Source organism: Neopsephotus bourkii, unplaced genomic scaffold (genome assembly GCF_033783945.1).
Source record: "Neopsephotus bourkii isolate Nb327-2 ecotype Australia unplaced genomic scaffold, CSIRO-AGI_Nbou_v1 NB_1760, whole genome shotgun sequence".
Lineage (NCBI taxonomy): Eukaryota > Metazoa > Chordata > Aves > Psittaciformes > Psittacidae > Neopsephotus > Neopsephotus bourkii.
In genome coordinates this window covers 8,479,825-8,504,309 of record NW_026902234.1, presented here as the reverse complement: position 1 = coordinate 8,504,309, position 24,485 = coordinate 8,479,825, and the positions used below count along the sequence as shown (strand labels likewise).

Here is a 24,485-nt window from a genome sequence, read left to right as displayed (position 1 = left end):
CTCTTGCAGGAAAAGCAAATGGCTTAACAAAACAGCAAATTTCTGACTTGTGTCTGGTTGAATCCCCACTTGGGTTTTCCTGCCTCTGTGTCTGTACTTCTGAGAAACCTGTTTCTTTCCTGGGTTTCATACTAAGAGCCTTTTATAAGCACATTTGTAGTTTTCTCCTGTCCTTTTCTGAATGCATTTTGGGACCTCCTACCAGAAATTCTTTTAGCAGGCTGTGCTATTAGTTTGTTCTTTTGTAGGAAGGCTTATTATTTCCTTCAGGCTGGAGGAAAATCTTAGCCCTTATGTGGGAGTCTTCCTGTCCAGGGCTGCCATCTGACTTCAGCTCTTAAGTGGTCTGCATTGTCTTTGCAATCTTGAGTATACCTGTGATTCTTAAAAGTCCTAAAATTGGGTGGCTTGTAGGGAATGAAATGTTGAAACTCATAAGATTGAGTCAAACATAAATTCCAGCCTTCTTACTCTGTTTATATGCAGAGTAGCTTCAGGATATGCTTCTCGTAGCAGAGCCATTCCTTATTTCTTTGGGTAAGGAGACTGATGTAAGAAAGGAAAACTGAATAAAGTACTGTTCTTGCTATGTTTAGCTCCTTGAAATAAGAAGAGGGGAAAATTATTAGCTTAGCTTTCTAATTAAAAAAGCATCCTAGAGAAAGGCTGATGAAACAAATTCTTCCGAAACGGCTGGTGATCAGCAAGCCATGCTTTCAATAGAAAGGCAAGCTAGACAGAAACAGGTTGTCCGTTGAGCAAAGGCTTTTCTTGTAGAGGTCTTAATACTCTTGAGTATTTTTGTTGATTAGTTGTAGGTACATGCAGCCTTTCATGTTGTCCTTGAACTGTATCCATGCATTAGTGGCCTAATGTGGCTGTGGGTCATGCACTTTTCCAGTTCTGATAAAATAAAAACAATTGTCATGGAAAAGTTACAGGCAAGTGAAGAGCTGCAGTTTGGTGTGGAAGAGAAGCAGGGAGAGAGTGGAACTTTTAAAAAGTGATGTAAAAACCTCAGTTGTTTATTAGAGCATACCATGTTGTGGACTGGGACTTTAATTACATGCCTCAAGTAATTAAAATGTTTGAAGAATTAATCACTTGTCAGTGTTGATCAGTTTAGGTGTAAGCTTAAATTAAACTCAAGAATTCCTAGCCCCAGTTCCAAAGGTTAGTTGTTAGGATACTCACTGAAAGATGCTGTTCCTGCATGAAGAGAACTTTTTCTATTATCTAGGAATCTGGAAGGTGTTGGGAGTCAAGAAGTATGAGAGACTAAGGGTATCCTTTTTTTTTTCCTGATTGTTTCTGCAGAAGCCCCTGAAGGCTTCTGTTGCAGCACAATTTGTTTGCAAGATGCCTCCCTGATGAATACGCTGTAAAGTGTGTTTTGTTCTCTTGATTAGCAATATTACTGTGTACCGCAGTGCTAACATTGCTCATCTACCACTACCGAGATAGCGATAAAAGCCTAATCAGTAGAAGCAACTGCTCAGACAATAACACTTTCCTACAGTACCATATTTATAACATTGATGACCTAGAGTAATGTGACTCTTGGTCTGGTATTTCTGCAGTAGAGGTGGAAATAAATGGAGAAGGAAGAAAGTGTTGCCTGTGTAAAGAACTAGAAAATGTTTTTCTAAAATCGATTTAAGATTTCCTCCTTTGTGTTCTCTGAATCTGGTGGTATTGCATACTGTCATGCCAGTTATCAAAAGACAATTCACTCAAGTATGGTTAAGTAAATTGTTTGAACTTAGAATGAAGTTTTGTTTATTTTCTTGTCAGTTACTGCTCTGTATTCATATTACAGACTTCAAAAAGTCATGTTTTAATCTTAGAGGATAAAGCCCTCACAATGTATTCTGATGCTGTGTATAGATGTTATACTACTTCTGTGTACTGAAAAAGAAAAAAATCCCTTTTTACTGTAGAGTTATTTCAGGATGTGCCTCTAATGTAATCTCTATTCCTTGTGTGTGCATTTTGGAAGCTTTTATGTTGTAATGCATCCTGTATGTGGCTGTTACACATTGTGGATAACTTCATTCTCTCTATTACTGGCACAGCTTTCTAATGTTTTTATGGAATGGCCTTCCCTTTCAGCGTTCTCCAGCAGTGATACTGTGAAGCATCCTTCCTTCTAACTATTATTATACACTCTCTGAGTCCGCTTCAAGGGAAAAGTGTAGCTCTCATTTCTCTAGTCATCAGGTCAGTTGCTGAGAAAGTGGAGTTTAACAACTGACAGTTGCCCAGTGGCAAATTAACCTTTTGTTCATTGAAATTTTTGGTTTTGTGACTGAATTGTTATTGAATTGTTTCTTGTTCTAGGCTAAGACAAGCCTAAGCCACCAAAAATGAAAGAAGGGCACTCGGTGGGGACTGACATGCAGTTTAGATTTCTCAGGAACAAGTCTGTATTGGTTTAAGTCCTTAAGACTTAAATGGCAAATGAAAAGACTGAGATATTGCATCAGGTCATCTGAACATCTTAAAGCTGAAAGTGGCATACAACTGATAGTTTTACATTCTTAAGAAAACCTGTTGAGTAGGATGACTGAAGAACAAAATGTTAGCAATTATGAAGCAAGTATTTTTATTACAAAACAAGATTATTAACCTTTGGTTTGGTATTCTGTATGTATTGGTTAATGGAGTGAGTTTTAAAGGCAGCTGTTCATATGCCTGTTTCTCATAAGGATAAGCCATCTTATATACAGTTGCTGGTAGAGGAATTAAATCTTTTTAGGAGCTGATACCACTGTTTCTAACACCCCCCACACTTTCCCCCAGTACAGCGCAATATGTAATGTATTTAATATGTTCGAGAACTCGTAATTTTGACCTTGGGAGATCAGTTAGGTCAGTACTGGGCATGCTTGAAGACTTAACCAAGGACTTAAGTGATAGTGAATTGCTGTCCTTGCTTCTAGAGCTGGGTGAACTGGACAAATTTATTTCACAGAGAATGCTGAGTTTGGGACAGGATAAATTATTTGGCCAGGATCCTGCAACCTAGTGGTAACAGTGAAAACTAGAATTCATCCAGTGAATGCTCTCAGCAGAGTGGGCTTTCTGGTAAAACTGGTTGACTAAAATGAAGGTTTTAATCTTTTCAGCAACATCTGACAGCAGGTGGTCTGTCCATTGACAGGAGTGGCAGACGTGGCCCACTGTGCTGCAGGGTAGGTAAAGCAGTGAAAGCACTGTGAGGTGACTTGCCTGCTATTGCCTTCTCCTTACATGATTTCCATTTAACTATTAGCCAGGCATTAGCACTGAGAAGTCTGTTCTTTGAAGACAGGTTAAAGCACACATCTGCCTGATGCCTAAGTTTGATACTCTTAATTGCTTATTGCACTTGCATCAATGTATCAAAACTACTAAACCATTCTGATCTCAAACCTTTCTGGAGCTTTCAAGTGAAGTATTCAAAGTGAACAAAGTCTTAGCTTATGTGATAGAAGCTTGTCTGCGCACTCAGAGTAGCGGGGAGAGACAATGGCAGTTGGACGTACCTGAATAGTATTGGAGGCCCATCCTGGGAGGTACTAGCCCCTTAGAGGCCCATCTCCACAAGCTAGTGGAAGAATACAGAGGTAAAATATGGGCAAGGAGAACCTGTAGGAAAGCAAAATTCTGTCTGGGGTTGCCACAGGAGATTGTAAGCCATGTTGCCCACAAGTGAAACCACCCAATGCTGAGCATATTTTGGACTGAGGGAGGGAAAGAACATTTCAGAATGGGACAGGACTTGCTATGGTATATTTAGGGGACAAACCAAAGGTGGAGAAGAGGGGGATCTGTGTCATTTGGGGAGGAGCAAGTGTGGGGAAAATAGTGGGATAGGGGATAAAAAAAAAGGTTAGTTGCATGTAAATAGGGTGTTTGTTTGTATGCTTATTTGTCCATACCCTTCACCTGCTCTGTAGATCCTGTCTACTTTCTCTTTTCCTGAGTATGTGTGATGGGTGTTTGAGCACAGTGACTTGAATGGGATCACCGGGTGGAAAGGCCTGTGGTACCAGCAACTGCAGATGCTGTAATGAGAAGATGTAAATGCCAGTAACTGGAGTGGGTGCACCAGTGAGTGTGAACCCTAGCAAGGATCAAGCCTAAAAGACAAGCATGTGTGTATCTAATAGTGATACCATGGAAGGAACTTTAGAAGACACACTGTAGAGATTATTCAGTGTTGCTGTAAGTGCACTTTTTTTATTAGACTTTTCCTGGCACTTTGTCTTCTTTGTATTTTTGTTCCTGGCAATGATTAGCATGTTATTAGAACAACAAATAAAAGTAGGTTATGTTGACTAAAGGGCAGGAAGAGATGTGCTAGCAAGATGTACACTTAGAACCTTAGACATCTTCCTGATTTGTCTGTTTAAATTCTACTCAGTTATCTGCAGTGTGATGGTACCTGTTATGCTTGGCAGTATGGTAATGCACAAGGTATGTCATTTTAACAGGTGTTGAGAGTTTAGTCTGAGCACCTCAGCTGTAGCTTTGTGCAGAAAAATAAACTGTAAAAGGCAGTGATGCTTATATGGAAAATAACTCAAATTTCACTTCCTGCAAATAAAATGATTTATTTAAATAAATAAAGCAATTTCAATCTGGTTTTAGCTGTGTTTTTATTTGGAGGAGTGGGCATATCTTTGGGTTTATGTGTTTCCTTGAGCTCTCCCTGCTGGGTGAGCACGTGAGGTTCATCTGGTATGTTGTTATTATTTTAATGTCTGTAATAGACGAGCCTGTGGTGGATGGGGGAATGGTCTTCTGCTTCTCATCTGCTGCAGTCACCATGCAGTGTTGATGAGCAGACTCAGACTTTACTCAGCTGTTAGGTAGAGGAATTTGGACTTCACCTTTTTTCTTGTAACTGTTCATGATTTCACAGGCTCAGGCTGGGGCATGCTGAGGTGTCACCATCAGTGCTTACGAAGTTGTTTTGTTTTTTTTCCCATAGGAGGAGGAAAGACAGGGCTCTGAGGGAAGCAGAAACTGGCAGGATTGAGCAGTGTGACAAGGACAGTGAAGCTCTTCTAATCTTGCAGTTGAGGATTCTGTTTGGTTGCTTCGTAAACATTTTGGTACTGAAATATCTTTTCTAATCACAATAGAAAGTTGAAACAGAACAAGAATGAGAAATTGTGACTAGACAATATTTAACAGCATATGTATTGGTGGTAGTTTGCTAGTCATGATAGTTCTTAAAACAACAAAACCAAGAAGCCTCCAAACTCTTGGAAAAAAATAACCATGCTTAAACAACTAGACCAAGGTTCTCATCCTCTGTCCTTCCAGAAGCAATGACTATATAATGTGACAAAAAATGAGCATACTGTAATCTAACGTCATTATTAGTGTAATAAGAAAGCTATTCCATGCTCTACTTGCTTTCATGCTATTAATAAAAGGCTGCCACACTACATTACTTTGTTTCTGAGCTGTGACTTAAATTTTTCACCCTTCAAGCAGGCCAGATTCAGTGATCTGATGCCCACTACGTTATTTTGTATATGGAGTCAGATGATGTGACAGAGTAGCTGCAGGTTATAAAACATTCCAAGAGGGTACAACAAAAGGCATCATGAGACTTTGGCAGCTAGTGAATTACATCAGAAGTGCTTGACAGAATTGAAAGGTTGCAGTGTAATCCAGCTTGATGTGATAATAAATGTAATGCAAGTATTTTGCTGTATGCTAACATTTTGTAATGAAGCATGCATCTAAATACGTAGAAGCTATATCCTACTTGGAGAGCATCTAAGCTGGAATTAGCTCAAGACTGTAAGCAAGGATTGTTGTTTGCCATATTGTTGCTCCTCTTTAGCCAGTTCCTAACATCTGCTGTTAGCGGAGGTAGTAATTTGTCTGCTGGTTTGTTTCAACCAAGTCTCATTGTCTTTGGACTGTTAGGCTAAGACGTAGGACCAGAGAATCATTTAGGTTGGAAAAGATCGTCAAGTCTGTTACCCTAACACTGTCAAGTCCACCATAAACCACAGTACAAGTTGTATCAGGGCCATGCTCTTAGTAATTTCAAGACCCCAAGAAACACACCTAGAATAAGACAGACCAGCATCCAAAGTGGTGTCTTGGCTTGCTAATGAGAATGGGTTAGGCAGTGATGGCAGAAAAGGGGAATTGGAAGAAAATTTTTGCACAGAAGGCAGAAGCATGCCTCAGGTAAGAAGCTTTTTAGGCATTCTCAAGGACAGTCCAGTAGCATTGAAGAAGATGAATGTGGATTGCTGAATGTAGCTTGCTGGTGGAGACACTAAAACATTTAATGAAAAATGCTTGGCTGAGAAGGAGCTGTCCTAAGGCAGTACTTGAGAGGCAGCAGTGAAATGAAGGTGTGCTGAGCTGTTAGACCTCCCAGGAACTCTCAAAGGGGCTGAATGTTTTTTTAGTGAAGAGCTGCTGGGAAGTGTAGGAGAGGGTAGTGAATGGGCAGGTGAATGGAAAATGCAAGGAATTACTTTCAAGTCCTGGGGATTGTAGATGCACTCTGCCTGGTGTCATAATCTGCTGTAATAAAATCTAAAAAGAATACTAGCTTTATTGTAATAGATTTTTATTATTCCTTAACTGAAAACAGAAACCTGACAGCTGTAGTAGAAAAGTTTCTTTGGATAGTATTTCACTGGCTGATGAAAACCCAAGGAAAAAGACTTTTGTCCCTTTTTTTTTTCTTGTCTCTTTCCTGAATTTTACTGTATCAACAGATTAAGTCCTTATAAATGGTATATGTAAAAATAGACAAGCTGATTAAGTACAGAGTCTTGTGTGCTTTTGTCAAAATGCCCTGTGCTTTTTATGAAAGGTAGTAGACTGAAATAACTTCTAAAATGAGTGCACTGATGCTGTTTTTTGAGAAATTTGATGGAAGGAAGATAATGAGACTGCCATATCTAGGTACAACTAGGTAGGAATTCCATTACAGGCAAGTTGCTTTAGTAGAAAGATGATGTATGATTAAGGAGAATGGGATCAAGTCATAAATGTTAAGTGCTGTGTAGTGCAATGTACCTTAAAAGGAGATGAAGTGGGTTAATACTGTAGCTATGCTGTTGACCACATAATCAGGATACTGACAATTTTGTAAAGTGCGAGAAGGCGTGAAAGAACATGAGGAAAAAGTTATAGTAATAACAGTAAACTTAATTTGCTCTCAGGAGAGAGGAAGAACAACAACAAATCTCTCAACTGAGTATGGTGAAGAAACAGTATTTTTTATTTTTTTTTTAATTCTCAAGGATGTACTTTGATCATCTGCATTCATGTGCAAATAGGAGTTTTTAGTTTTAACAAATACAGGAGGCCTGGTTCAAGATCTTACTAAGCAATCCTCTTGTAAACATTACCTGTTTTGAGGTGGTATTTGGCATTCCTGTATGAACAAAAGCACACTTTTTAAATTTATATATATATATGTACATGACTCCCCTTCCCACAAACTAGTTAAGCCTCCTGGACTCAGGGAAGCCAAATAAGAAGCAGTGAAGTGTAGCTGTGCAGATGTCTCGTGTATGTCACGAAGACCAGATAAAAGACAGCAAATGGGAGACTTAGAAGTAATATATATTTTAAAAAAGGGTTTAAAAAATATATAAGAATCTACTGATCAAACAGAATGGAGAAAGCTGATGATAGTGATCCCTCAAAAAGCAGTATTCTCTTCCTCCTTCCATTTTCTTAGATAAGACTGTAGTGTTCACTGCAGAGGACTGTAGAGAAATACTCAGACTGAAGCATTTCTTACGGGGTGGACAAGAAGGGCTGCCTTTTAATTAACATGTTGAGAGTAAAATGAATATGAGAATATTGTGCAAACCAGATGATACACGCTCAAGCTGTGAAATACCTTAGACATGGAAGTGTCAGATTTTTTTGTCATAAATATATAATCCATCCCTTAACATCAGGCTGTGTGTGCTGGAGGAGTGGAAGATGCAAGTGCAATATTGTAGGGGCCTAGGAGAGAAGTAGAACTGGGGGTTTCAAGGAAGTAAAGTATCATAAAAATTCTGTGAACAAATAAATACAATAAAGAGATGGGGTTTTTTTAGTTACAGGTCATGCTTCACAAAGCAGTTAGAATCCTTTGGGGGAGAAACAAGTATATGGCTGGTATAATGTACTTCGATTTATAAAAAGCGTTTGACAAGACCTCCTGCCAAAGGCTTTTAAAGGAAGTCAGCTGTTGTGGATTAAGAGGAGCTGCCTCCTGTTGTATTAATAGCTGGCCAGAAGATGAGAAAAAGGTAAGACTAAATGACCAGTTTCCACAGATATCTTTCCAGTGGACACTTCAAGGAGATGTGCCCTCAGAAAATTTGTACATGTTCTAGACAAATGAACAAATAATGCTGATGTTCAGATGGGAATAAAAAATTATATAATCCAAAATTGAGTTGTTTAAGAGGAATTTCAAAATGCAGAGGAAGTGGACAATAAGTAGTTGCTGGGATTCAACGCTGCTAAATGCAGAGTAATGCATATTGCAGGGAGACAAGGAAAACAGTTCTACTTACATGGCTGCCTCAACACAGTTCTAGTTAGTTGTGATCCTGTGGGAAAAAATTTGTTCTTATTGGCCATTCTTTGAAGGCATAAGCTTTGTGTTCAATAGCTGTAAAAAATGGAAACAAAAAAGTGTTTAGGGAAGGAGCAGAAGATGAAAAACAAAACATTACTGTTACTCCTTGGTGTACTGGATGCTGTGTGCATCTTTGGTCACTGCCTCAGACCATGAGTAAATCTGGTAATGGTGACTGGGATAATCACTATGGTATGACTTCCATTTGAAGGAAAGCTAAACAGGATTGAGCGGTGAGAGGAAAGTTTGTAGATAAAATTAAAGCAGGAGTTTCTGCTTCCATGCTTTTATCCCCTATCCAATCCCACTGCTTCACTGCAAGGGAATTTCCATTACATGGATTATTGTATGAGTATGGAAAGATACTTTGCAGAGTGGATTTTATGGAGAGGGCTACAGAAGATCTTAGAGAAGAGTCATAATGAGTTTAAGAATTGATGTGAAATATAAGAAAATAAAGTGCTACAAAAAAAAGCTTTTCAAAGCTTGTCAATGATTCTGTCGTCTATGAATGTCTTCCATGCAAAACTTTGCAAATTTTGGTTTTGATTATCTAACTACAGGAATGCAGATGCGGGTTAACTTGGGCATGTGAACTCTGAAACCTGCAGAACAGCATTCTTAATAGAGGTGTTAATGACCTACAGCCCTGATAATCCACAACAGGAGAAGCTGTAGTGAAAACTTTGGAACCAAAGCCGCTTTAATTTAGTCACCTTCCTTCAGGCCTGAAGTGACAGCTTTGGCCATAACTTTCACCTTCTCAAAGGGAAGGATTTTGTTTCCTGTTCAGAGATGCCGGTGACTGTTTCTGGGTCAGGTTTATGGCTAAGCACTGCTGCTTTTGTGAAGAGGAATGCAGGCGTTGCAACTTAGGTTACAGAAAGTTTTTCTGTGTGTCACCTTGAATGACTCAACAAATGGATGAGCTGAAAAATCTCCTCCCTGTGGGTTGTGGTGGTTGATGAGCACCTACCATAGATTGTTTTCAGGTATTATGGGTAGCAGAAAGAAAGCTCATCATCAAATGTAAGCTGCTAGAAACAAATCTTAAATTTGATGAAAGTGAGATAGTTAACCCTTCCTCTTGTTTCCCAAACCACCAGTGGAAATCCACCACATTTTCCTGGATATTTCTCTACCACCACCACCTCTGTAAGCTCAGTAAAAAGAAAAATTAGGTAACTCTTCTCACATGAACTGGATAGGTCTGGCAAACAGTTTTGCTTAAAATTCTGGATTTTCTCTTTAAATTTTCTGTACTTTTTATGTGCTATGCAAAATAGAATAAATTGTAGCTTATGCATTACAAAAAGGGAACGAAATAGACTAAATTGTAGCTTATGCGTTACAGAAAGGGAGCAAATAAATTTTTTAATATTATTCCAAACAAAAAGGATAAAATAATCCTGTAAAAAGCACTTGAATAAATATTACAAGTCTAACAAAATTTTCAAAACTCCTTTTAGAATCATAGAATTACAGAATAGTTAGGGTTGGAAAGGACCTTAAGATCATCAAGTTCAAACCCTCCTGCTATGGGTGGGAATACCTTACACTAAACCATGTCACCCAAATCTCTGTCCAGCCTGGCCTTGAACACTGCCAGGGATGGAGCATTCACAACTTCCTTGGGCAACCCATTCCAGTGCCTCACCACCCTCACAGTAAAGAACTTACTCCTTCTATCCAGTCTAAACTTCCCCTGTTTAAGTTTTAAGTTTTAACCTGTGACCCCTTGACACAACAGTCCCTAATGAGGAGTTCATCCCCAGCATCCTTAGAGGCCCCCTTCAGATACTGGAAGGCTGCTATGAGGTCTTCATGCAGCCTTCTCTTCTCCAGGCGAACAGCCTCAACTTTTAACAGCCTGTCTTCATATGGGAGGTGCTCCAGTCATGTGCAATATCTGGATTTGTTCCAACAGTTCCATGCCCAATATCTGGATTTGTTCCAACAGTTCCATGTCTTTTATATATTCGGGACACCAGAACTGCACACAATACTCCAAGTGAGGTCTCACGAGAGCAGAGTAGAGGGGCAGGATCACCTCCTTCAACCTGCTGGTCACACTCCTTTTGATGCAGCCCAGGATACGGTTGGCTTTCTGGGCTGTGAGCGCACACTGAAGCCAGCTCACGTTCATTTTCTCATCGACCAGCACCCCCAAGTCCTTCTCTGCAGGGCTGCTCTGAATCTCTTCTCTGCCCAGCCTGTAGCTGTGCCTGGGATTGCTCCAACCCAGGTGTAGGGCCTTGCACTTGGCATGGTTAAACTTCATGAGGTTGGCACCAGCCCACCTCACAAGCGTGTCAAGGTCCCTCTGGATGGCATTCCTTCCCTCCAGCTTATCAACCAAACCACACAGCTTGGTGTCATCAGCAAACTTGCTGAGGGCGCACTCAAATCCCACTGTCCATGTCAGTGACAAAGATGTTGAACAAGACCAGTCCCAACACCAATCCCTGAGGGACACCACTCATTACTGGTCTCCAGCTGGACATTGAGCCATTGACCACAACTCTTTGTGTCTGGCCATCCAGGCAGTTCTTTATCCACTGAGTGGTCCATTCATCAAACTGATGTCTCTCCAATTTAGAGACAAGGATGTCATGTGGGACAGTGTTGAACACTTTGCAGAAGTTTAGGTAGATGACATCAACTGCTCTACCCCTGTCCATCAGTTCTGTAGCCCCACCATAGAAGGCCACCAAATTGTTCAGGCAGGATTTCCCCTTAGTGAAGCCATGCTGGCTGTCACCAAGCACCTTGTTGTTTTTCATGTGCCTTAGCATGCCTTCAGGAGAATCTGCTCCAAGATTTTGCCAGGCACAGAGGTGAGACTGACTGGTCTGTAATTCCCCAGGTCATCCATTTTCCCCTTCTTGAAAATGGGGGTTATATTTCCCTTTTTTCAGTCATTGGGAGCTTCACCTGACTGCCATGATTTTTCAAATATGATGGGCAGTGGCTTAGCAACTTCATTCTCCAGGTAAAGATGCATCTCAAGACGATTCACACCAAGGAAAAAGAATTTGTGTGCATTAAGCTTTTTTCTTCACTCGTATATTCATTCTTTTCTGAGCAGAGTGGTAAGCCCACTAACAGTGTGTAATTCTGTAATCAGAGTACTGTGAGTTTTGAAATGGGGTGGGTTAGTTTTCTTGGATTTCAGAACCAGCTCGGAAAGTCTCAATTTTTTTTTCTGTTCGCATATTTTTCAACTAATCTCTATGTTGCACTTCCTCCTCTGATGTAATTTTCTCCATTTCAGTCCTTGTTTAACTGAGCCCTTCCTCTTCCTTTGTCTGACCTGTTCTTCCTTGCCACATACACAAGCTGTTACGATTTAAGAAAATCTTCCTTTATGAAGGAAGATTTTGTTAGTTTGTACAAGAATTTGTATGAAAATTGGCTATGACAGGATTAAGATTGCAGAGGGCTGGAACAGGTTTGCCTTTAGGGACTACGACTGCTGGAAATAATTTATTTAAAGTTAAAAACATTTGGCTTCATTTACAGTTTGTGCACCAGTCTTTCCTCTAGGCAAAATGCTTCATGAAATCAACCTGTGATAATTTCTCATTTCTTTGAAATGCCAAAATGTCTATTTAAACATTCAGAAATCCTATTATTTGTTTTGTGAAGACTGACACTGTACTAAAACTTGACCACTAAATTGCTTCTTTTCCATTTATCTTTGTGTGTGTGTGTGTGTGTGTGGTTTACCATTTACACGTTAAACTACTTAATCCTTTTTCCCACTCAAATATTGTTAAAGCAGCTAATGCTGTGTAATGGGGGTCACTGGCTAAAATGATGTGTGCTACTTAATCATTATCTGAACAGAAGAAACAATGTATGAGAGGGGAAGATTAATATACTTTCTGAGAAGCAGGTTTTAATCAGTTTTTGCTTTCTTCATGCTTGCCATTTTTTCCTTACCTTAAGGCACTGATTAAATGCATTGAACAGTTGAGTTTTAAACTTAAAATATCTTCCTTTAAGGACAGGGTTTGGACTCTTCTTACTTTTTTTCCAACATGGAATAAGATGTAATGATTCTGTCAGTTTGTGGCTGTATTATTATTGGAGAAAGTAGGTTTGTATGACTTCATGCCCAGTGCAGTGGAAACTACCCAGAGATTTGTGTGGTTCATAGAAGGATTATTATTTCACAGTTAGAGAATATCCTCTCAAAGATGAAGTCATCACTATTTCCTCATTTAATGTCTGGAAAGAATGTGGGTTTGTATTATTTTGAGGTAACTTCTAAGGCCTCTTTTCAAAATCAAGATACAGAAGCAGCGCAGGTGAATTGCAGTATTTGTGGCAGTGCTTATAAAAGGAAAATCTCTTCAGCTGTCCACCAGCTGTGGAAATTAGCTGTATATTTACTGCCACAAAAAACCAAAAACAAAACCAGTCCTTGGAAAAGGATGGAGAATTTTATAAATGTTATAGAATATGATTTAAATACTTCATGTGTGTATTGCTTGTCAGTTGCATATTTGCTAGTAGAACACATCTTTCTTAATGGATTCCTATGAGGAATAGAATTGCTTCTCTAATAGTTTTGTGTGACAATTTCCCTTTTGATGTGGCATCATATTTACCGAGACTTTTTTTTAGTGACATTAAGTATGCCAGATTCAAATAGGAAGAAACACCACTTCTTAAAGGATTTCTACCTGTTTTCTGTTTCTCCTTTCATGACCCCTCCTTTCCTTTAGCATTTTTTTCTCTTCATTACAGCCTCTTTTGCTTCTGGAGTTCAGTAATACAGTTCTGTCTCACAGATATTACTGTTGCCTGGACGTGTTCAGGAATTGCATAGAAAATGAGACTACTGGGCCTACTGATACTCATACTCAGAGAACACTTTATCTCTGGAGATGATTCTCATCCCTGACATTAACTCTGTCTCATTCTACAAATGATGTGTTTTTGTTCCCATGCCAATGCTAACCTATTTTCTTTGTTCAGAATATATTTTGTTGAAGCTTGATTTGAATGTCACTTCTATTTCTTCTTATTCAAAGAGTGAAATTCTTCTCTCTGATGGCTATCTCTGGTGTATAGTCATGTCTGAGAAGTGCTTAGCAGTGCTAATCAAAAGAGGCAGCATTTTGTAAAATTTGTCCCGGTTGAGTAATAGATAAGCTTTTGTGGAAATTTTAAAAGATAATTTTTGTATTTATTGCTGTGTCCTCTGTAAACTTTGTGGGCTCTGTTTTCCCAGTTCTCTTCATCATACATACACACTGGTATTGTGCCTGAGTTTTTAATGGTTTACATGCATGTATTCATGTGTGAAGTTAAGATATAGTTTAAAGCCTTCTTGCCCCTTCAGGGCAAGTTCTGACACAGCCACTTTGCAGAGAGGGTGTGCAGTCAACCTCAAGGATAATCCTTTGCTGTAAGCCCACGTTTCTTAATCTGGCCATTTTGTCCACCCACTTCCTAAGACTGGATAGCTGTTTGCCTTTCACCATTGAACACAGTTCAATTTCTGCAGTATGTAGCTCACTATACCCAGGGAGTCATCAAGGATGTCTAGCTTTAATACTGTTAGTATCACACTTGTTAACTGCTAAAAGGTTAAGGAGTGCTAAACCTTCAGCTATCATTGCCTACAGCCACTGGATAAACCAGGGTTTGGTGCCCAGTGAATTAAATACTGTTAAAGCCAGCTATTTATTTCAAGCACACTGGGTATACTTCTTACTTACAGGTAGGCCCTTATAATAATGGAGACTTGCTGGAGACTAAATGTGTTTAATCTTGATATGACAACCCCCCCAAATGTTGCCTACAGGTCTTTTCAAGGCTGAAGTAGATAGCTTTCCATTAGCCATGGCTTAGCAACTTTAGGTATGCAGGTTTTTTGCTCTAGTTTCCTTCACCAGAATACCCTGCTATACTTAGAAAATCCAGTGACTACAGCACAAACAAAATGTCTCCTCCAGGAGGCACCATCACCTTCTGAGGCAGAAGAAACTTCTATGGAATTGCCCTTGGCCTCTTGTTCCTTATCTATATCTTGTGGCAGCAGCTGTATAGGCAGAAGCAGGAGCACTTTGTCTGTACTGACTCCATGACACAATGTTGATTTAATCATACAGATAAAGAACAGAAGTTGCTTCATATATCTGTATTGCAGGCTATGCATGCTCTTACAGAAATTTGGGATGGAAAAACAAATTGCCTTACAGTGGTGAGTGTTCTCAGGGTGCTTCCAGTTCATTACCTTTTTAGTCGTGAAAATGCTCTGTAGAAAGCATATTGCGAAACTAATGTAATTACAATGTAAGTATGGTTACAGGAAGATGTTTGTGAGACTTCTGACATCATACGTCATCCCCGTATGATACTGTGGGGATACTCCCAGTCTCGGGCACTGTTTTCTTGGGCAAGAATACACTGGTACCTTATAGATGAGTTTTTCTTTAAGCAAAAGCTGGCCATGTCACTTGCCCTTGTTTTTAACCCTGGGCGTTACTGTTCAGTTGAATACTGTCACTAGTCCAGGACTTTAAAAATGATTTCTATAAAAAGGTTAAATTTAGCTATGGTGGCCCTCATCACAGTGGAGTATCCTTACTGGTTATCCTTACTTATATTTTAAAAACTATAGTTATTGCTCTGCAGCTCAAAAGCTAGAACATTCTGGAAATGTGCAATTAATGTATTTGATGTTTTTTCTTGGTATCCGGAGCTATTCCACAGCAATTGGAAAATGCTGTGCTGCTATTTAGTGTTGAGATGGTTTTGAGAATCTGAGTGTACTGACTGATCTTCATCTTTGAGGCTACAGCCTCCTAGGCTTGAGTAACTGAAATAAACAAAGTCTAAGCTTTGTCCATTTGTTCGAGGACTGCATTATTTTTCAATTCTTATTTATTGCCAGTTCTGTTGACTGCATAATAGCTATATCCAGTAAATACCAATGTACAGGTGTAGTCATTTGTCTAGTCATGTTTGTCAGCAAAAAGTCTTCTGGGATGGAAAACAATTTAAAAATAAACTATATGGGCACTTTGAGATCTTAGGTTTGGTAGAAATTTTGCGGTAAAGTTGATGTGTGTCAGGTGATTTTCCTAAGCTGTGTTATTTCAAGTGACTGTGTTTCTGTAATGAAAAAATATTTTAGCAGCTTAACATTTCTCAGTGGAAAAAAATATGCTGATTGGTGGTAGCTTAACACCTCATTGAGAGGGCATGTGCCTGCAAGTGAATGATTAGCAGTACCTCGCCCTACTGCCCCCCTAGATGTCTCTTGGCTTTTATTCTTTCAGATAGGCAGCATTTGTTTGTTAATCTTGCAGGCATTTTTATCATCAGTTTATCAAGATCAAGTTTAAGAATTGTTAGAACTTTTTTCCCCTGTTGGAAAGACGTTTTTTGATCTCCTCTTTCCCCAAAAGAACCTCACAAACAACCCAAGGTTCACTTCTTTGTTTGGGAGCTTGCTTTTAATTTCCAGTCAAACTTTACAGGCAATTTATACACATCTGTTCATAAACCAGATTTTTACTGTTACTTGATACTGATTCCTTCTTATTCCAATCTATTTTAGAGGACAACCACACCTTTTTTCCCCACTTAAATTTCCTAGAATCCTAGGTTTTCCTAGGCCAAGATGGGTTAGTTTCTTCTCATGAAAAAGATCTCTGATTATTGATACAGTCCTCCTGTGTGCCTGATTTAGTTTGACCTGATCTTTATTGAATTAGGAGAACCAGCATCACAAATGTTTCCTAGATCCCACCTATGCCTTGTATAATGATGTCAATACAGTACTTTCTCTACATGCAGCTTCTCATCCTCTGGTGCTCTCCCAGCTGAACTGCCAGTTTATAGCCACAAACCTGCTGTTAGTCCTTAAAAGTGCTTCAACTTGTACTCTGTATGATTAAATTTTACTGGTTTTTTTTCTTTTCTCCTATAAAAAAAGTTTTCAAGGTATTCTAGCACAATAGCCCAGTCTGCTTTTAGTGCCTAGTTTTATGTTGTCATCAAAATTTACCACTACTCTGTCAAACATTTCCATAGTTATAATAGTATGTGAGCAATGGTGTGGATGATCCTCAATTTGACGGGACCCTACCCCTGTTTAGTCCACTGTATAGATGCAGCCTTTGTTTTGTTGACTAGTTTGTGTGCTTGTCATGCTGAGTGTCCACCCAACACATCATAGTTTCCAGACTTTCATTATCAGACAGTTCTTCACAAAAAAAGCCATTTGGTTTTTTAGTTTGAATTTCATTTGATTTGCTGTAGTAGAATACAGGACTATAGGTTGTATTTATCTTCTTCCTCTGGTTCAGAATAAAATAAAACAGACTTGAGAGCTTCTGTTTGTGGAATAGGAAAAAACCCACACAGAGAACAGTTCATGCAGCACTCTTAAATCATTTGAGGAGGAGAGGGGATGACTGATAGAAAAATAACACATCATGCTACAGTGCAGTGTGTGGTCTTGCTGCCGGTCTGATCCTGGACCTAGCTCATAGTTCTGTTACTCTTAATTGAATGATACCCTAAAGGCTGCTTTCTTGTGTTGATATACTCTACTCTTTAGTTGGAAATTTCTCAAGGTACAACTGTTCTTATGGTCATATTTTTTGGTCTTTTATTAGAGCTGCATATTGGCAAAGAACAGGATGAGCCCGCTTAGTTGCAAGAACACGGTGTGAGACTGACTTTTTGATGGAAGCCTTTTGTCAGTATGGATGTGGAAAAATGCTTTCAAGGACAATAGAAAGAAACTTTTAGTAACTGAACTGAGTAATATAAACAGTGGGAAAGCAGACAAGAATTTTATTAAAATGCTGGTACTCTTCAGGGGGAAAAAGGTCTCATGCGTTGCAGCCTCGAGAGAACAAAGACGTAGAGATGAAACTATAAGTAGTGTTTAGAGATCTTTTCATGTGTCTTACAAAAGAAACTTTTTTCTGTCCAGATTGTGTTATATGTTTTATTTCCCTTTCCGTGTATCTAGGTTGTGGTAATTTTAACTATATTAGGGATTGAACAAGTGACACATTGCATAAGAGGATGCTGCTTATTGTATTATGTATGGGTGACTTAACAGCTTATGCTATAGCTTACTTTTTCTTCATGAAAGAGGAAGCATTTTTATTAATAAAAGCTTTTTTCTTCTAGAATAATCCTGAATAATTCCCACCACAGTTGCTTAGATCATGTTGCTTTGTATACAATTAGGAATGAAACTGTACAGGAAATGTAAAACCCTGATTTGTATTTTTTTTTTTTTTTAACTTGACAGTGTGTAGCACTATATTTGATGTGATGATCTGATTTGAAAGTTTTCCTTTCTGATACCTAGAATAAGCCTGCAGTAGTTGAGATTTTGATTTTGCAGATAAACAGATGGCTTTTTCTCCTTTTGCAAATATTTGTTATGGATTTATGCACTAATACCAGTAAATGTCTTGTTTGTTCCATCAAGTAAGTCTTATTATATGTAACAGTTGGTGCATTGTTGTCTTCTAATCTCTTAATACGTGATTACTAACAGAGCACAGAAGCTGAAGTTTGAAATTCCAAGTCCTTGCTTTCCCAAGAAGAAAAAGCCAACACAGTCCTTTAACAAAGCATTTTTATTTTGTTTGCTATAACGTAGAATGAAGGGGTGGAAAAACTCTTTTACATTTCACTGTTTCGGAAATAGTCTGTACACAATAAAGTAATGCTGCACGTGTCTTGAAACAGAGGACATGTGCTTGTGTGCTTATAACTATAAGGCAACCAACATGTCATACAAGTAGAGGGTAATTTGCATGGGATGGTGGCAAAATCTGCCAGAGAAAAACATTGCTCTTTCTATTGTGTCATCATTTATATGAAAGTCAGTTACTACACTGTAGAAATTTTCAGTTATGAATTAAATTTCCTCCTTTGCTGTTTCAGACTTAGTAGTTGTTTAACTGTTGAGGGAAGAAGGAATCTATTCATAGACATAAAAAGAATTAAAACTAGAAATCTGAGGCGCAGATTGCTTTCCATCAGTACAGGTAAGGTTAGGCACACTGACAAATCATTTACTCTTCTGACATTTGTTTGTTCATGCCATGTTTAAATGAAAATTGCTACAGTTAGGAGTGATCATCTGTCATGGAGAGAAAAGTAATGACAGGAGAAAGTTAATGTGATCTGGTGTCTGGTCTCTTCTCCCAAAGAACAAATGACAGGACAAGAGGAAACAGCCTCAAGGTGTGCCAGGGGAGGTTTAGACTGGATATTGGGAACAATGTCTTCCCCAAAAGGGTTGTCAGGTATTGGACAGGCTTCCCAGGGAAGTGGTGGAATCACTGTCTCTGAAATGTTCACAAGCCATGTAGATGAGGCCCTCAGTAACACGGTTTAGTGGTGGCTTTGGTAGTGTTGGGGGAACGGTTGCGCTTGATCATCTTAAAGGTCTTTTCCAACCTAGCTGATTCTGTGATTCTGTTCTATGAATATCCATCTGGGGATGTTTAAAGAGAAAGCTTGAACATTTCTAGAGGACTTGAGCAGGGAAAGTAAAGTGTCTGGAGAGGCTATGAGTTTTAAAATGTCCCAGAATGGACATGTGCTAGTCATTTTTTCCTTTTGGGGGCTTGAACAAGTAGTAATAATTTCTTTAAACCAGATTCGTGTAACTTTAGGTTGATCTTATTTGCATCATTGGAAGTAATTGTTGTAATTGGAGCTCACTTGCAAAAGCTGTGATATGTTCTCTTATTTCAGTACAGTAGTATCAGAAAATATAACGAAAGTAATAGATTTGAGTTTCTGTGACTTGCAGGAAAGCATTTAATATGGACCTTCTCATTTGCTTATTTATTCTAAGGAATCACCAAGGTGATTTCTTTTCTTAGCCTAGCCTTGTTCTGTAACCTAGAGAATTTTTGAAGTAAGGTGATGTGACAATACAATAAATTCCATCATTTACCTGAATTTAATGTGAGGTCCTTGGAGTGGAACTTCACAAATCAATAGGTTTTAGTGCTACTTATTTTTGAAGGAAATGGCACCAAACAATAATGACAAGCTAGCAATAAAAGAGGAATAGCCTTTTTGGAGAGATTTCAAAAGAATAAGAGTGTTCTTAGATCTCCTGTTGTGTGATTATTTCAGAGATGCCGGAACTACTTAACTAATGTTGAAGAGACCAAACCAGAAAGCTGGCTAAAATATTGGCTGTACATGAAATGGGAGAGATGTAAAGTTTTTGCAAGATGATTAGAGATGGTATTCACAGTTAGATGCATCGTACTTTAATGTAAAATACAGTTTCAGAAGAATTTCAGACTTTAACTTAGGGAGCTCATTAGCTTATGGTAATTTGAAGTACCAGTGCAAAAGACAAAGGCAATCCAAGATCCACTGTAAATAAGTTTTTAAAGGCCATGAATGCAGTTAAATGTGTTAAAAACCTAAATGAAACTGTCCAGTTGTCACTGGATTTAACTGTGATTCTGCTTAAAGGAGAAGACTTTCCAAGAGTGGTAGGTACTGATTTTTTTTTTCTTTTCCAGGTTTACCATGTGAAATAGTGATGAAATCAGTGCAACATCTAGTATTGGCATTGCCTTTTTCAGATGCTGAGAGGAGACCGTGTTGTCCTGTTACCCTTTACGATATTGGTAGTTTAACTGATTCAGTGGTGTGAACTGATCTGTTGTACTGAGAAAGCGTAGAACTGAAAATGCTAGCAGAAGTTTGAGCGACTAATGGAGAGTAGCAATATTTTGGCTATTTTGTGTAACTGTACACTAATTCAGTTTTAACATAATGACACCAGTTATAGCAACGGTCATATAGATAGAAGTTTTATCAGGGACTAGAAATATTAATTTCGGCAAATTTAGGGCTGCCTTGGAAAATGGCTACTTTCATTAGCTGCTTTGTGATTTCAAACATTGTATGACTTTTGCTCAACATGAAAATTATTTTAAATATGGTAAACATATTTTGTTTCTACAAAATGTGTCTGGTTTCCTTCTTTGTGTGGAGGTTTTCTTTGGTTTGGGGATTTTTTTTTTCTAAGTAATAAATACATCTGTGTACAAGGTGGGAGGGGAAAAATTTATTCTCTAAGGCAAAGGAAAATATCTATAACTTCGGAAGCCCAGAACAGCAAAAGAAGATTGCCATTTGCAATAGTCCTTCCACAAAACTGCATTCCCTGTGCAAATGTTTGTTTGATTTTGACTGGGATTTTTTGTGTCAGGCTTTGGGTTTGGGTTTTTTTTTGTTTGTTTGTTTTGTTTTGTTTGTTTGTTTTTGTTGTTCCTTTTTAAAAATTGTTTATTTGTTTTTTTGTGGGTTTTTTAAATTAGTGTGTGTGGGGTTTTTTTGTTTTGTTTTGTTTTTTGGAGGGGTTGTGTTTCAAAATTTCATTTTTGTACATCACTAGACGTGACCCTCTCAGGTAGATGACTTTCCTATCTTCATGGCTGTAAATAACTTTGCAATTCATTAATCTCTGTGGTACTAAATTTCTGTAGAATTTTTTGTTTGTTTTCACAGCATCTTACAGAGATCTTGCTAATAAGCTTCCTTAGCTGGTACTAATCTTCATCTTACAAGGTGTGGAATAAGCAGCTTGGTTTGTGTGTTGCTCAAGCTTTTTGGTGCTGAATGGTGGTGGCTACCATGTGGCTATCAGCTAAAGAAAGCTGCTAAGGGGGTTGATATAAGATCACAGGTGAGAATTCTAGCTTTGCCAGCAGTTTCATGCTGAAGATGCAGTTTTCCTGTGTCCCAGTTTTAACCTCCGAGAAAGAGGCTTTGTGAAATGAGCGTGCCTGTGCACTAGCATTTGTCATGTGTGAGGCACTGGTGACTCTTTCTTGGATGGCAGTGTTATTCCTGTGTGCCCAGGGCTGCCAAGTAAGGTTGAGATCACCTGTAGCAGGGTTGAGGTCAGGGTTTCAGCAGACTCTGGAAAATCAAGGCTTTTTGACACTGTATGGCTATGGCTGCTGTTGCAGCCCCAGGGACTGAGAACTGTTTTACTGGTTTCCTGTGTTCATTGGTAGTCTGGTTGTAGTGATGTTACATTTTTTGTGTTAGGCCATATTTTCAGTAGCACATGCTCCATCAAACAGGGTGGTCTGGACGGGTTACAGCAGAGTGGAACTCGCTGGTTTTCTTTTGTCTACATGCACCCTTGGTTTCTGAGGAGCACGTGGTCTCGGGTGCTACTGTGTCTCTTGGGACCTTCCCAGCACAGGGCCTGGCTGCAACCAGGTGCTCCCTGCCTCCTTCATCTCAGCACAGCTAGTTTAGCTGCTCCTACCCCTTCCCTTTGTGCCTTTCCTGTCATTCTGGGGGACCTGTGTTAAATTTCCAGCCAAGTGTTGGATTTCTTCTTGTGCTTAAAACCAGGGCCTGACAGACAGGCCTTCCACAAGGCTCTGAGGGGCCCTGCTGCCCAGCCTGGTGGTGGCCATTAGATGGAGAGACGACCATGGCCATGGCAAGCAGCTGCTGTCCACCCACAGGTCTTTCAGCTCCTGGAGGCCAATGACGAGGTGGGTTTACTCAGTGTGTTAGCTTATTACTTGTTCTCTAAAGCCCTTTGATGTGTATGGGCTTTTCCCCTTGTTTTCCCATTTTTTTTCTCTGTGGTCCCTCTCCCCTGTATCCCCCCACCCATTTTAGAATCATAGAATTCAGAATTAACAGCTTCTATCATCTAGAACTATTTCTTTTTTCTTGTTGTTATTGTAAGTACAAGAGATAGCATGGAGGAGTTTAATGTCTTTACAGATATCAAAGCTTTTGTCAGCTTTAAGAATTTTCCCGGGGACACACATTGTTTTTCTGCCCCCTATTAAGTAGGCCTAACCTCTTCAATATGAAACTCTCTGCTTGCTGGCTTTTCACTTCTTTCACTAGTCAGCTTTCAAATAATTTCAAATCACCTAGCAAATCCCATTGTGAATTAATCACGAAAAAGTAGGAAGCATAGGTATTTCCCTCTCTTTGAGCTGCGGAGGTTGCAAAACTCGCCAGCATGGGTGTCCCTGAGGTACACCAAGGTTGTACTTCAAGACATCAAAAAAAACCTAGGGGGTTGTCATTAGTATCCCTAACTATTGAATATTTAGCCAATCAAATGCTGTATTAATCTTTACAATATTTAGAAATGCCTAGACTTCCAGGGTGGAGATGTCAGTAAGGGGGTTTATATTACTGTCAGGGATTCAAAGGGGAAAAATGCTCAGTTTCATCTTGAAACCAAAATATTTATGAGCAGATGGAATTTTGTTTTGTGTTTTACCCATAAGGTTTCCAGCTAGCGTTACATTTGAAGAAAATCCTTTACCATCTGTCCAGTTTCATATCTGTGCAGATGTGTAAACAAAGCATAAAAGGATTTATAAATGCTTACCTCAAGTATGTAACATTAAAATGGAAACATTAAGAGTGAACAGGTTTATATATCATTAAGAATGAAAATGGCATGCTAATTTCTTTCATGCTCTGGTATCTACATTGTAACAAATCTGGCTTTTTATTGTACTCCTTCCAACATTTAAACAAAGATAGCATCTGAGAATAAGAAAGATTACCTTATACCAGTTACATTTAGAGAAACAAAGACCCTTTCATGCCATGGAATCACAGGCTGCTGAGGCAGTGTACATTCCATATAATGGATAACCCAAAGCAAGGAGCATCACAGTTATGACACCAGTAAAATTCACACGCTGTCTTTAAATCCAGATCCAAGTAATCTTTAGGCATGTTCTGTGTAAATGTGTTATGAAATGAGATTTAAATATCCCAAAGGTTAAAATCAGTCTTCATAATACTTGTTCATTTTTAAGATAACCTGTTTATATTCTTAATACCCAACATTTTTTCAACAGTGAAATAGTTTCAGGCTTCGAGATAAAATAATTTTGCCCTTGAAACTACTTCAGTCTGCTAAGCTAATAAACTTGGTTTGTCATGCCAGGTATTCAATTTTATATTTTCTCCTTCTGTTTCTGTATGCTTGATTTTGTTTTTTCTGTGTGATGAAGTAACTAATTTTGCTTAAAAGAACTCCAAACAAACAAGATCCAAACAAAACCATAAAATGTACTTTTGTCACATAATCAGCAATATTGATACTGATTTTATTAACTTGAAAGTAAAAGTAGTGATGGGAGAGTCTCCCAGGAAGTGTTAATTTTAATGGACAGCTGACCACAAAGTACAAATTTGGACTTTCTGAACCATTTATCCGGTTTTCTGAAAATCAATTAATTTGGTTTTTTTTTTACAATTTAAGTTCCTGAAGGAACTTCTTGATCAGCTTTATTTAACCTCACATCACCAACTTTCCCGTTTCAAAGAGTAATTTAGAATATAATTGTTCCTGATATTAAATCTCCTAGTATTAAGGTAAAAACAGTTATCTGTATATAATTTAAAATTATAAGAAAGGGAGGGAAAATAACTTGCTTGAGGATTAATTGGAAGGCATGGGTATCTGTTAGATGATACTAGTTTTTAGCACGAGTTGCTTCATGATACCTTGTCCCTTCAGTCTCCACTGGCTACATCACATTGTGTGCAGACATGAAAACTCCTTCTTCTAAAGTTCATCCTATTTCAACTCCCTGAGGAAATGCAGACGAGTCCTCCTCTCTGAGGGTGATACTATGGGATTTTTTTCTGCCATGCACCAAAAAGGAAAACAGAGAATATGATTGTAACTTCTGTGGACTTTTAGTGCTTCTGAAGCAAGCATCTTAATCTGTTAGACATATGTAACATTGTTGTAGAGACATGATATTTTTATTGTTTAATGTTTAATGAGTGAAACAGTTATTTCACAAGTACTCAAAATTCAGATGTT

At 38.6% G+C, this 24,485-nt stretch overlaps 1 protein-coding gene across 13 annotated transcripts in view; it reads left to right on the top strand.

Annotated features, from left to right (window-relative positions):
- ATP11A (ATPase phospholipid transporting 11A) overlaps positions 1 to 24,485 on the top strand; it is a 117,832-nt gene that overhangs the window by 20,256 nt on the left and 73,091 nt on the right. The gene's annotated exons all lie outside the window — the stretch shown is intronic.